General features: G+C 51.7%; 1 protein-coding gene across 5 annotated transcripts in view; it reads right to left on the bottom strand.

The window, feature by feature from the left end:
* The window catches only part of DLGAP4 (DLG associated protein 4), a gene marked incomplete at its 5' end in the record, with an annotated part of 62,501 nt that overhangs the window by 25,632 nt on the left and 22,184 nt on the right, over positions 1–14,685 (bottom strand). The window lies entirely within an intron of this gene.

Below are 14,685 nucleotides of genomic sequence, written 5' to 3' on the forward strand. Positions count from 1 at the left end.
ACACATGCCTGGCACGACATCAGCCCCCAGGACTATTCAGTTTGTTTCAGAAGTGCTCCCTGTTCAGAATTCAGGGACAGAGTTCAATGCCATGGCAGTGCTTAAGGAAACATCTTGATACAACTATATTGGGAGTTTTGGCTAAGCTGGTGAATTGTCCACAGGAGCACCAATGCACCCCAGTTCTGCAGGCACAGTTGTGCACACAGCATTTCAGTGAGTGGTCAAGAATGGACTGGGAGGCCGAGTATCCCCTTCTAAACTAAAAGCACCCTGGAATTCATCTTAAGGACTTCAGTCTGAGCTTTCTCTTTGCTCACTTCTGCAGTGATCTTACAGTATGAACATGATTTAGAGGAGATTTTAACAGGGTATGAATTCACATGATCGCTGGAAGCCTCGCCTTACCCGGCTGCCTTTTCTTCCATCAGTTCCATCCCAGGATGCCTGTCCTTTGCCTATCCAGGCAGCTGAGAAGTACTCCACCTCCTCAATACATACAGCACTTCCTAAAGCTAGAGATGGGCTCCCTTGAGCAAATGATCCTGCAGTTCCTTATCCAGTCAGTTATCAGAGGAATAATGCTCTCAGGAAACTAAGGAGAGAACTGTGCCATGGTTCAATTCAGCAGCCCCTGCCAGAATGAACCACTGTGCTTTAGGCTTTGGTTCTTGCACACCAGATGTCAGGAGTTTCAAAACACTCAAGTTATTTGACACTTAGATTTCCCACAAACAGTGTATATTCTCTGTAAGGATCTGAACAGCCCTTGGTTACTGTTAGACATAAGAGCAATAAAGCGCAAAGAGCAATGCCATGGAATAATAATTGCTTCTGTAGTTGGAAAGCCCTCAGGCCAGCTGGGGCAGGTTTAAGTCAGGCTTTGTCCTGCCATGTCCCACTGGCATTCGGAGTGTGCAGCCCCTGGACAGAGGGATTGTTGACCTGTTGGCTCCCTGAAGGTACCAGGGAACAAGAAGACAAACTGAGCAAACCAGAAGGCACAACCTGAAACTCTGGAAAGAGACCACAGGTCAAAAATCCCCAAACCAATACTAAGTGTAGGTTTCCCTATATTAAGATGACCCATCTGTCCCCCACTTTCCCATCCCTGTCCCCCTTCCTGCCAGTGAGCTCTGTGGGGATCTCTGTGCAGCCCACCAAGGTGAGCAACAAGCACCTGCTGCGCCTCAAGACCAGAAAACACAACCATAAAGCACACACCATAAAGCAGCTGCACTCTGAGGAGCAGGTGCAGAGCTGGAATCACATCACTTGAAGAGTCATTTCCCGTATGTTTGAGAACACGGGCCCAGATTTTCATGCCCTGGTGCCTAACAGGATACCAGGTAGCAGTTCAGGTGTATTAAGCACTCTGCTTTATCAATACTAGAAAAATCAGAGGTCCCAATCAGAAACTTCTTACTAAGGAAATTCACTTGCTTATCTGTGAGAGTTCATCATAAAGCCAGCTAAGGAATTTATTCATGTATCTCACCTGCAAGAGGAAAAATGAGTTCTACCTTCAATTCTTAGTTACTGGAACATGCAGAAACTGTGCAGAGACCAGAGCTCCCATATGCACAAGTTCCACTGCAGAACATGCAGAGTTCCCCCTTCAGCAGCTCCTTGCTGGACTATTTCCTGCCTACATTTCTGACTGTAGCTGCTTGAAAACCCCAACTCTGACCTTTACCACTTAGAGATGGAGGAAAACAGCAACCAAGAGCTCAGAACTGCAGTCAGTGCTTCCCAGCAAGAGAACTCCACTGGCAGCCTTCCGAGCCTGTGCACTGGACCTCGACATGTTACACATGGCCAGCTCCAAATCTAGGCAGCCATCAGCACCACGCTCCAAGAGCAGGGCCAGGTCTGGCAGGAATCAGCTGTGGTACAGATGGATGGCTCAGGGAACCTCAGTACAAGAGGCCAGTTGAACAGCAGCCACTGCCCCTTCAAATAAAGAAGTCTGTTGGTAGCCTGAAGCCAAGTGCAAGAGAGAACACGTGGAAGAGGTGAGCTTAGGGGTGCCCACGGTGCAGCACAGCACACACAGGCATTCCCAAACCAGCACAGGCCAGCCACCTCCTGAATGCATTCCCTCTCCAGGAAAACCTCAAAGGACTTGGAAAACCTGGGCATGGGCTTAAGCACAGGTTATGGCTTCAGGAGGTTACTTGGAATCCCAGAAAGATTTGGGTTGGAAGGGACCTTAAAGACCATCCAGTTCTACCCCCTGCCACAGGCAGGGACACTTCCCACTGGCCCAGGCTGCCCTGCCTCTGTGGCCAGGTGTGCAGGCTTTCCAGTTTACCAGCCATTCCCAAGTTCCTGGCAATCCTGCCAACAGGATTAAGCACCAGCCAGCCTGAGCAGAGTTAAACTGACAGCTCAGCTTTCAGCAGCAGGAGCACAGAGGTGTCTGACAGCACTGCCAGCTGTGCTTCCCTCCGAGCTTCAAAGTTTCTCACAGCGTTGCACAACACAGAGTACAGCAAGGCTGCCTAAAATATGCAAATACTACTGACACACAAGTGATTCACAGCCCTGAGATTTGTCCCTGGCTAGACAAGGAGATCTTTAAGACTGAAAGCAGCCAAGTGCCACCCTTGCCCACTCTGTGCTCGCCCCACATCAGCACACAGAGCTCACTGAGTGTAAAGAGCTCAGGCACCTTGGCTCACTGAGGTATCCTCCTCCTACTGAGGGCTTAGAAAAGCACAGACAATACAAAGAGCAAATGCATTTCTCCCCAAAGCAGCAGGAAGGACTCTCTTGTCTTTTGCAACTCACTGACCAGCTACCAAGAGGTAAAGGGACACCAAGGGAAAAGTGCTGCCCTGTGTGGCAGCTGGCCCAGATGGGAACCTGAGGCTTCCACACATTGAGTAACTTCACTTTTCTACTCATCTGCTTAAGAGCATCTGCCAGCTCTGCAGCCTCTTCTTCTGTTTGCTTTGAGCACAAATCCACATTCCTTAACCTCCATCTCTGGGTGATGCTTGCAGGAGCTGTCACCTGCATAGGAGTACACCAGGCCATGGCTGCAACAGGATGAGGCAGCTCTGGTTTCACAGCCTTTATCAGAGATCACACACAACAATTTGATGCCTGCTGCAAGCCAGGACCTGGAAACAAGCAATCTGTTGACTTGCAGTCTGAACAAGCACTCAGTGTCACAACCCTGAACCAGCTCCTGCTGCAAGAATGCCCAAAACTTCAGCACTGGGAAGATGCCCAGAGAGACTTGTAGCAATTTTCACTACTTTATCTTTCAGGCAGGAATGCCATTTCCCTGAATCTCATATATTTTTGCAGTTACTCTGTAAAACTGTCAGTGTCCACTCACTCATTGGGACACTGCTTACCACCCTGTAGGTGACCATCTTCTGCAAAGATAGCTTTTAAAACTTTTTTTAAATGACAGGTCTGAATTCCAGAGAACTCACCAGGACACCACATTAATTTGCAGAATATTAGGTTTTATGTTTCTGTTCCCATCCTCAAGCACTCAGCCTGCCTTGGTTGGCACCTCAGCTTTTCCTTCTTTTCCTTTTTCAGAGGCCAACTGAGCTCACCTGAGGGCTTCAAGGAACCTGTAGGTTCCCAGGGAAGGGGTTTGGCACAGGGGCAAGGACATCACCCAATGCATTTGCACGGTTAAAACACCTGCACTGCAGCCCAGGGGGTCTGTGCAGCCCTGCAAGGGGAAGCAGCTATCAGTTAATCCTCTAGGGCCCAAATCTGGGGGGATAAGGAACTCCACAGAGTCTTATTCTGAGAGAATAAACCATTTCACAGTGACTTGCTCATGTAATAAAGGAATTTGATGAGGTTAACTGTTTAGACAAGCCCACGAGTAAGGACAGAAGGACTAGTTTCCTTCCAGGAAGCAACCTATTCATAGCCTTTAATGGAAATCTCCAAATACTTGGGAATTACTTGTTTTGCTGTGTTAAGGGAAACTTCATCTCACCCTTCCCATAGATATAGTTCTCTACACACACTGAAAATAGACAACATGCTACAACACAGCTAAACCTCCACACCACGCACAGTTTGGAGGTGAGCTTTTAACTCCTTTCCTGAGCAGCCTCTGTCTGCCCACTGCAGCCATGAACAGCGTCAATCTCAGACCTCCATGCAGTTATTTTCTCCTCTACAGTAGCTGGAGTGCTGGAAGTCAGAGCCAAGTAGCCTTGGAATGGCCTTGCAGCCACCAGGCCAGATGTGACCAGTGTCAGGAGAGAATGAAAACACATCCCACCCTCTGCTTTTTTAAGCAATGCTGGTTAAAAAGCAGATTTTAGTGTCTTTAGCCAGACAGCAGCTACTTTAAAAACAGCAGCACTATAAATTAACATGATTCGAAAGCAACTGGCCTTTCAGTCACATTTTTCTCCTAAACAGGACTGCTATCAAATGTTTCAAGGAACAGACAAGGTGAAAAAAGCCTTTGTCTTCATGCTATAAACTGTTGTAGCCTTTCATCCTGAAGACCTAGCAATCCAGAAGGAAAAAAAAAAAAAAAAAAAAAAAGATGAGTCCATCAGGAGAACTGCTGGAAAACAGTTTTGATCTTTTCAGGAAAACAGCCAAAAATTTCTCTCACACTGAAAAAGTCAACTTGTTTCAGCTTCCACATTACATGAAGTTCTGTCCTTTTTGCCTGAATACAAGGTTGCTTAAAGCAAGCAAAGCTCAAGGGAGTTGATGTACTTGCCAAGGAAGTGTCAGCCCGGAGAGATGGCAACTTGGAGCAGCCCCAGCCAAAATGTGCAGGTGCCATGCACGAGGTCCCTGCTGAGCAGTGGGACCAGCACGCAGCACCAGGAGAGCACCCCAATCTCACCCAGAGACACCCCACAAACAGGGCAAACCCGCATGTCCATGCCCCAAAATCAAGCATTGCTGGCAGAACAGTCACAGGTCACAAGCTTCTGTGACAGGTATGACAAAGCCCCCTATCACACCAAGAAATAACTGCAAAGCATCAACTCCCTGCCTGCCAGGCCAGGCACTGCCACCACCCTGCCTCCCATTAATCAGGAGGAAGTTAATTAATATTTGAGTAGGCTATTACAGCTCGAGGCAGAGGATCGAGTACACTGTGCCATGCTCCCAACTAGACTCCTTACAAAAAAATTTAAAAACAATAAAGCTGAACACAAATGCACAGCAAAGACAGTACAGAGCAGAATACATCCTCACAGTGTTCCGGTGACAGATCATGGTATTTCAGGAAATAGGAAGTCCCCATCGTTTTGGCAAAGGGTAGAACTAAGCCAAGAACTAAGCCCAATTCTCTGCTACATCCCCACCTCTGCTGAGCTCACACAGACAGTGTTGGCTCTCCTGGTCTCATCACCCAGCTCACCCCACCGGCTGCTCTCCACAGAGGAAACAGCTCTCTCAGAAGTGCTGCAAAGGCAGGAGACCCCAAAAAAGCTCTTCCAAATCACACCCTGGTGAAACACCAGCTTTTGTGACTGATGTCAGGGCTGACAAAGCTCAGTGTACCTGTCCCCCAGCTCAGCAGCACCAAGCCCGGTGCTGTGCCCAGGATGTGACCCAGTGGGTGCCCGGGTTTTTAGCACCACAAGCATTTGCCAGCAGGGCCCAAGCACAGCAACTGCTGGACATCTGGGGCTTCCTGGCATTTATTTAAGTGAGCTCAGCAACACGCAAGGAGATGGAGACAGTTTTGAGAAGGAGGGTGTATGAGATCTTTTCTGCCACCACCACTCTGGCAACAGCCTTCAAATCACAGCTGTAATTCAGGCTCATTTCAAAGCCCCGTATCTTCCCTGAAGTCTATTGAGCTGTTCTGCTTTCTACTCCAGCTATTGATTACCGGGGTGGATGGGGTGAGGGGGAACGTGAGCAACTGCCTCCCAGCCACTTTTCAGTGATGCCACATCTCGTGACATCACAACTGTCTCCATGGTGACCCAGCAACACAACTGAATTGAAACAGGAGGAGGCCAATTAGAACAAGAAAGCTCTTTTGTGGCTGGAACCATAGTAATTAGCAGAAATAAGAGAAGCTGTTATAAAAAAGACATCGTTGTAACAATAAAACCCTTGCTTTTAGCTTGCTAGGTGAACCCCAATCTATCTATCTATATATATATAATCCCTTGTAGACTGGAAAACCCATGATATCACTAGCTGCATTCCCAGCTTCACAGAATGCTGAGCACAGCCTGGATCCGAAAGATCACTTCTCATCTCCCCTCCTGTCAAGTTCTCCTCTCCACTGGAGCCTGCTCACATGCTTAGGAGGCTGCTCAGCCCTTCAGCTCAAGCAGAGCCCCCAAGCTGAGGTGCCTTTCAGCCTGCCACAATTAGCACACACACGTGTGTGGGGGCACACACAAAAGAAACCAACCCCAGGCCGCCAATCCACAGTGACTCACACCAGCTAAGGCTCCACCTTCAGGGACGAAGCACAGGGCCTGGAATGGATGATATGAACAAGAACTGGACCCCCTAAATATCTACGTTGTTTTGTTCTCAACCTCCAAATGAGAGACACAGGAGCAATCTCAACTAGTGCCAGTGCCAAATCTGCCTCCAGCTGGTCTGCACTCCCCATCCTGGGGTGCACGCTGATCAGGAAGCACTTGCTGCAGTCCCAGAGATGAGGCAACTCTCTATTGCTCCAGAGTGGCCAGAAGCAACACACAGCTCTAGGAATTCCCCAGGGAGAGCAGCTGCTTGGAGTGTTCCACAGTCAGGCTCTCAGCCTGAGGCACCTCCACTTTGGCCATACATTCAGCCCATTAAACACCAGTGACACGCCGCAAACTCACCATATTTTTCTTTTCTCAATCAAGCCTAAAAGCTGCAGCAGGCCAGGAACAAGCTGAGCATAAACTTCCCAAGAAAGGAAGCCTGAAGGTGTGAGGCACAGCACAAAGTCAGGGCACCTGGAGCGAGGAGAGCAGCACCCAACAGAGCCACTGGAGCACAGCAACTCTGCACACACTGGAGGTTAAACCTGCACGGGGAACGCTGCTTCCCACAGCTCCTGGGAGCGGCCCTGTTGTGCTCCTCTCCTGCAATTCCACAGGAAAGTGAGGCATTCACTGCTAGCAGGGCAGGCAGAGCACACAGGTCCCTTGTACTGGCACACTCATGGCATGTGGAGGCAGGGCAGCAATCTGCTTGGCAGCTGCTCTCTGATAAGAGGCACAGCTGCCTAAAACTGAGTCACCTCAGGGAAAAAAAAAAAAAAAGATGCTGGAAAGCATCACACTGTAAGAATTACGATTAATTAGATTTAACAGGTACCTTCAACCACAGCAGAAGCATTTTTCAGTCATAATCCATGCAAGTGAGAGTCTTTGTACACAACGATTGTACCAGCCCCTGCATCTGTCAGGGGAGGTTATTTCACACTCAGCAGCAGAACATGAGGTAAGGCACTAACAGTGGCTGGGGTTCACCATTAAACATGAGCCATCCTCTGGCACACACCTGAGGAACAGGACAATGGGACTTCCTCGAGCCACTGTCACCTCTGAGCACAGCTGGTTCAAAGAGCAGACACCTTCTGGCACACGGCTTCTGCAGAGCTGCACCCGAGTGGCTCCAACTTCCAAATGGTGGAGATTGACCCTTCAAAAGGCTCGTGTTCATTTTTTAGTACATTCTGGACTCAGTATTCCTGCTCCACCAGCTCGTTCACCCAGAACTGCAATCACATGCACCTGCTGCCTGCACACACACCATCACCCACACCCAGAGCATGTTTGCTAACAGAGCAAGAACTAGCACAGAGCAGAAAACATGATTTTCTGTGTGAACCAGGCCTTGCAGCAGCAGAAAAAGCCATTAGCTACAGAAGGGAAAGAACCAGGCAGAGGCAGAAATAACGGCTTTGGAAATAACCAGCCTCTAAAGTTATTTTTAGAGCTGCCTCCCTCAACACCCAAGATATTCAGAGATGTTGAAAAAAAGAATATAAATCAAAGGTAAGCGCACAAATAGCACTGCCAGGAGAAAGCAGACAGTGCTTCAAAGTTAGTGCTGCCACCAGCAGCGATGGCTGGCCTGGTTCTATTCCATTTGGAGCAGTCTCCTTAGCTTGGACTCTGCTGTGCCACAGAGAGCTCAGGGGACCCAACCCATGGGTGCTGGGCACTGCAGGATGGTGCCAGCTGGGCATTGCTACCTCTGGGACTGAGCATAGTCTGGATGGGGGAAAGGACAGGCAGTGCTTCCATTCCCTTTGGACAGCACACTGCTATCAATGAATCAATTAGGTTGGAAAAGACCTCTGAGACCGAGTTCAACCTGTGACCAAACACCACCTTGTCCACTAAACCACGGCTGAGTGCCATGTCCAATCTCTCTTTAAACATCTCCAAATGACCCCACCACTGCCCTGGGCAGCCCATTCCAGTGCCTGACCACCCTTACTGGGAAGAAATTCCTCCTGATGTCCAATTCAAACTTCCCCTGGGGCAGATGAAGACTGTGCCCTCTCCTCCTGTCCCTGTTCCCTGGCAGCAGAGCCCGAGCCCGGCTGCCCCCTCCCCTTCAGGGAGCAGTGCAGAGCCACAAGGAGCCCCCCGAGCCTCCTTCTCTCCAGGCTGAGCCCTCCCCCGCTGCTCCCTTCCCTTCCCTGGACAGCCTGGGGCTGTGTCCCTGCACACTGACAGAGCCCAGAGCGCTCTCGGAGCGCGACTCGGAGCTCTCCCAGCACAGCCCTGCCCCGGCCGCTCCCCGGGGCGGCGGCCCCGCTCCGGCCCGGCTCCCGCGGTGCCCCGGGGCGGCTCGCCGGGGGCCGGGGGGAGCTCGCCGGGGGCCGGGGGCGGCTCGCCGGGGGCCCGCACAGGAGCGGCCCGGCTCGGCTCGGCCCGGCCGGCGCTCACCTCGCCCTACGGCCCTGCTGCAAAGCGCGGCGGCCGCAAAGCGCGCCCGGCGCCGGGCAGGGAGCGCCCGGGCCCGAGCGGGGCCGGGCCGGAGCCGCCCCCAACACCGGGACCCCTCCGGGGCCACCCCGCCGGCTCCCGCTGCGACCCCCGGAGCGGCACACTCCCCGTCCCGTTTGTGCGCCCGTGCGAAATCCACTCGGAACGCGTCCTGCAAGCACTGGGCATCTCTCAGCTCCAGCCCAAGGCTCCCGGGGCCCAGCCCGCTCCTGCTGTCACAGGATCACAGAATCACTGAAAACACTTCTGAGACCACCGAGTCCAACCTGTGACCCATCCCTGCCTTATCATCAGCCCAGAGCACTGAATGACACGTTCAGTCCTTCCTTGGACACCTCCAGGGAAGGGGACTCCACCATCTCGCTGGGCAGCCCTTCCAATGCCTGACCACCCTTTCCATGAATAAATTCCTCCTAATGTCCAACCTAAACAGCTTAAGGACAATATCCTGTCATCCTGTTGCTGGTTGCTTGGGAGCAGAGGCTGGTCCTTGGTCCCTGCCCTGCTGCTCTGAGGATGCCACTCAAGGTGTTCTCCATTCTATCTTAACCCTTCTATCTTTTAATTTCATCAGTTCTGACATGCTACAAACAGGAATTAAAGCTTCACACAGATGAACACCCAAAGCAGGGATCCCTTCTGGCCGGGGATGGCTGACAGCGAGCAGCATTCACACCAGCAGGCACACAGGCACGGTGACAGCAGCCACAGCTCCATCCAGGCCTTTGTCTGCCTTCCCCAAAGCCCTGATTGCCCCAGTCAGCCTGGTTCAGTGTTTGACTCGTGCAAGAACAACTCCTGGGAGGGAGCAGGGCTTGGAAGGCTGCTCTGGCAGCCTCCCCTCAGCACCCAGCTACTCTGCAGCACTCATCTCCAGCAGGGCCCTCAACAGAGCAGTGATAAAAGTTAATGTGTGGCACCACACCGCTGGTAGTGCAGCAGAGAGGAGATTGCAGGGTGACAGCTGACACTGAACCTGTGCCAAGCACAAAGGCCAACAGCAGCAGCACCGTGGCCAAGGCAACAGGCTGCTGGTGAGCAGGGCTCTGCCTCCCAGCATCCAGGATTCCCCGCTCACGGCCTGGCTCTTGGCACACTGTGAACCTCAGCACCACTGAAACCCAATACTTTGGAAATAAAGTAGCTGCTTTGTCCAGAACCAGGAGCTCAGGAGGTGCAACACTCCTGTACTTCCAAGGGATCAGATTAAACACGGGTTCAGGCACTGGGAGAAGTTCTCCAGCTCCATTCCACCAGTACCCATCTCCCCAAAGCCACCTTCTCCCCTGGGAAGTTCCAGCCCAGGCAGTACAAAGCTGGGCATCACAGCAGTCCTGCACTGCCAGGGAGCTTGCTGTGCTCAGAGCAGCAGTGCTGAGGGGCCAGAATTGCCAGCCTGGGCCTGCTGCTGGAGTGGCAGCTCAGGCTGGCAGCTGCTCAGCAGAGCGCAGCGAAGCCCGGAAGAGCTCCCGCACAGGAATGGTGTAACTCGGGTCCCTGTGTCTGGGGCACGCTGAGGGACTGGAAAGCCTCAGGGTTCAAACAAGGGGAAGGAGGGTTCCCAACACAACAGCCACTCCAGTGACCTGAGAGCCCAGGCATAGCGTGCTGGCCCATGACCTGTCCTGCACATGCTGCTCTCCCCAGAGCAGCACTGACCAGGCTGGCAACCAAGCATGGACACGGCTCCTCACGAGGGCCTTCAGGAGGGTCTGGGGACTCCCTTGGGGAAAATTCCACAGCAGCCTTTGGGACACTTTCTCTGGCTTCAGACACAGGTAGATGGCTTACGTGTAAGGCCTAAGAGGGATGCAGCATCCATGCTTTAACTTCCCAATTTTAACTTCCAATTCAGTGCAGCTGTAGATATGCCCACTCTGGGTAGGAAGTTTAGGCTTGGAGATCCCTCCTGCACACAGCAAATGCCTGGCTGGGCTCTGTTCAAGTAGATCTCAACCACTCTCAGAATAGAAACAAAACAAGACAAATAATACTTAGAAGTTTGACTAATCTTATGAAAAGAACTCACAATAAAAATTTCCTTTTATCAACTCTTAAATAGCTTTCAGCTTTCATCAAACATCACCTTGCACTATGACAGTGCATCAGTAGAAAGGCATAAGCAACTTCTGATCTCCACTTTAATTCCAGCTCTGACAGACTGGCACCACAGGTAAGAATTTACCTTTGAAACATTCACCACTCAAGTTTCTTGGTCAAACTTCAAACCGGAGAGACAAAACAGCAGCTTAAGCTTTGTTCTCTTGGAACTAGGTTCAGAAAAGATCACTGCAGTGAAACCTTGATGTCTTAATGAAGAGCACTAAATAGGATACACAAGATTGATTGTCAACACATCCTTGATGCAAATACTAGTGCTAAGGTTTAAAACTTATGCACATTCACCGTTTCCTTTTTTCGAGCACTGCTGTCTGATGCACCGAGCTATAGCCTGGCTCGGGCGAGTTCCCTTAGAGACTGGTTTCATGTTCTTGGTGTTCCCAGAGGAGCTGACAAACTTCACCCTCTGAGACCCTGCAGAGCAGTGGGGATAACCCAGTTCCTGCGTGCCCTGTCTGCTCAGGTGATGCTGCAGCACCTATATGGGCATCGAGCACCCTGCCCGTGTCCCAGTAGGTGCACGTGCCCCTCTGCCTTCACCAGCAATTCACACTGCGAGTCTGAGCTCAGCACCAAGGAGGGAAGGAGGAGAGAATCAGAACTCAGCTGTCTTCCTAGATGTATAGAAACTTGGGAAGAGGCCTGGCAGTGCATAACCCACAGCCCTGTCCTCTATGGAAATCAAAGTGTCCAGTCCTGGGGGACCAGCAATGCTTGTCACCTTCTGTGACAGCAGACCAGCAGCCCATGCTGAGCTATGCAGACACTGGGACTGCCCTGCCTTAAGTTGCCCATTTAATTAGAGACCAAACTCATGTGGGCAGATGGATCTGAGCACTTACCTCACTGTTTTCAGTGAAAATCACAAATGCTTTTGCAATGGTGCCTTTTGCATTCACCAGCCAGACCCTGGCAGAGCAGAAGTGAAGCTCAGGGCTGAGGCCCAGCTCAGGACTTCAGCCATGGGGCTGTTGTTCCTCTTGCTTCTCCAGGGGACAGAAGGTTGGTACTTAATGCACCCATCTGCACCAAAGGGCCAGCAATTAATTAATTCTGCAAGATAAATTGAAGTGGACAGAATTTCTAAATATTTTCTCCTCTCCTAAACTGGCCCATCTGCAAATAGTTTAACTTTTGACGGTTTAAAGGCAGCTTATGTCAAACCCTGGTGTCATTCTGCACCCCATTTCTTCCTCCAGGTGGGAGACCAGAAGAGAAGGGAAAGAAACTCATTTTTCCATGAGCTCTTCTGGAGAGACCCAAATTCACCATCCCCAACTCCAGCCCCCACAGAACTTTATCTGACAGCCTGAACTCTAATCGCCTTTCACAGCAAACGGCAATCATACTTAGCACTGCTCCCCTCCCTTTTAAATCTGCTCTGATAGGAAACACACTGACAACTTTTCACTGCAGAAATTAAAGTGGATTTTTCTTGAACAAGGCCACCAGCCTGCACAGCCTTAATCCTTCCAACTCACATATGTCCTTGTAACTTGCACTGCTCTGAATCCAATTATGCCTCCTCAATCCATTAAAAAATATTTGAGGCTGTTGTGCAGGTTGCACAGAGCAGGAGTATCAGCTGAAGAGGCACAAGCAAACCCTGCTGCTCTGAGGCTCTGCAGGCTTCCCTCTGCAGGTGTGCGTGAAGTGGGTTACGAGAAAAATTAAAGTGGCACAGAGTGACTTTCACAGAGTCCAGCGACTAGTTCACTCCAAACGATCCCAGTCTGGGCTCAAACAACAAGAAAATCCATACAGAGACAAGAACTGACACACAGCTGTTCGCAAATGCCTGACAGTCATTAGTTATCCATTAAAAGCTTTTAAAGTTCTCTTGCTCTGGCAGCATGCACAGCTAGGAACGCAGCCATGGAGCAGCAGAATAACCTGGAACTGAGCAGTCAGAAGTGTCCACAAATCCAAACTGCACACACAGATTAAGCACCCGACTACCCAATGACTGACAGACAGAGCTGCGAGCAAAACAAGCTGACAACGTGTGCTGGGACACTGGCTACACTTCCACACAGGGACCTGTGGGGCTCCCAGCACATCGCGCTTTGCCAAATCCCATTGGATTTGACAGACAGACAACCCACATTTCACAGAAACCAAGCTCTTCCATTATCACCTTTGCTGCCCAGGGTCTCCTTGTCCTTTCCAGGCTGGCACAGTGCACAGTAGTTACACTCCAGCACTTCCAGGGCCACACTACAGATCGTGGGGTCCCCAGCTGCACCCCAAACTTACACTGCCACGACAGAAGTGGGATGGAAGCAACAAGCTAGATGCAAAAATAGCATGTGGCAGTTCGGCATTTCCACCTTAAAGATGAGTTTTTAGGTTTTCCACGCCTGCCAACAACAGACAAATTCTGCAGATAACCCTCCTCTGAATATCTGGGTACGGACACACATCAATACTTTATCTGAAAGCCAAGCAGACGGAATTTGATCAATAGCTATGCTTTTCTCCACCCCTTCAAGAACATGTAACTTCATAGCACCAAACGCCTATTGGAAGAGCAATTACCAGCAAAGTAATTTGGACCCTCTGGAGTCAAGTCTGCCAACTTACACGACTTGGCAATCTGGCTTGTTATCATCCCACATGATCGGAATTTATTTTAGAATTCAATTCCACATGCTGTGGGGTTTTTTATTCTCCCTTTTCTTCTTTTCCTCCCGCAAGTGACAAGCTACAGCCTAGGATTCAGAGGTCCTAATTCCAGTCACATCTCAAAGACATTTCCTGCACACCCTGGGGTCAAGGTCTTTGCAGGCTAACTAATATTAGTCCTACCACCAGCATCCTGCAAACAATCCTCCTTTTTGAGCCTCTCAATCAAGACCGGAGTGGAAATTACGAGCTACATTTACTTACTGCTCACAACCAACCTTAACATCCCCACTCTCTTGCAAGGCACACCAACGCCGAGCTGCACCTGCGGTTAAATCCCGAGGGATTCAGCCTCAACTCCTGCACAGGGCGGGCGGCTCCAGGCTGGGCTGCCACACCAGGTACCTTCAGCCAGGACCTGTTCTCCCAGGCTAAAAAAAGAGACTTTTCAGAGCCAGCTCTGGCCGGGAGGTGCCAGCTCGCTGCGCTGCGAAATGTCAGCCTTCAGCTCCGTGCCTCGCCCAGACAATTCCCTTTTCTTCTCCAGGGGAGGGAGAATCTGAACGCCTCTCCAAAGAAAGGGCCCGTGTCCCCCAGCGGGGAACGCATTTAGCGAGGCGCCGCTTCCTTCCCAGCGGCACCCAGGGACTCCTTCAGGGCCTGAAGCACCGGGCCGGGCACCGGCCTGACCCCGCACGGCCCCCGGGGGACGGGCACAGCGGGGCTGGCACCGGGGCAGCGCCCACCCCCGCCCGGGCCCGGCTCCCCGCGGCGCAGGCGGCATGCGGGGGAGGAGGAGGAGGATGGAGCGGCCCCCGCACCCCAGCCCAGCCCCAGCCGAGCGGGGCGGCCCCGCCGCTCCCGCGGAGGCCCGGGACGCGCGTGGGAAGCGGAAGGGGCGGCGGGCCCGGCAAGCGGCGGAGCAGCGGCAGCAGCGAGGGAGGAGGGGGCGGCACCCCCGCCCGCAGCCATGCAGGGCCCGGCTCGGCCCCCCGCT

The sequence above is a fragment of the Coloeus monedula genome, assembly GCF_965178545.1.
Source record: "Coloeus monedula genome assembly, chromosome: 17".
In the NCBI taxonomy this organism is placed as follows: Eukaryota; Metazoa; Chordata; class Aves; order Passeriformes; family Corvidae; genus Coloeus; species Coloeus monedula.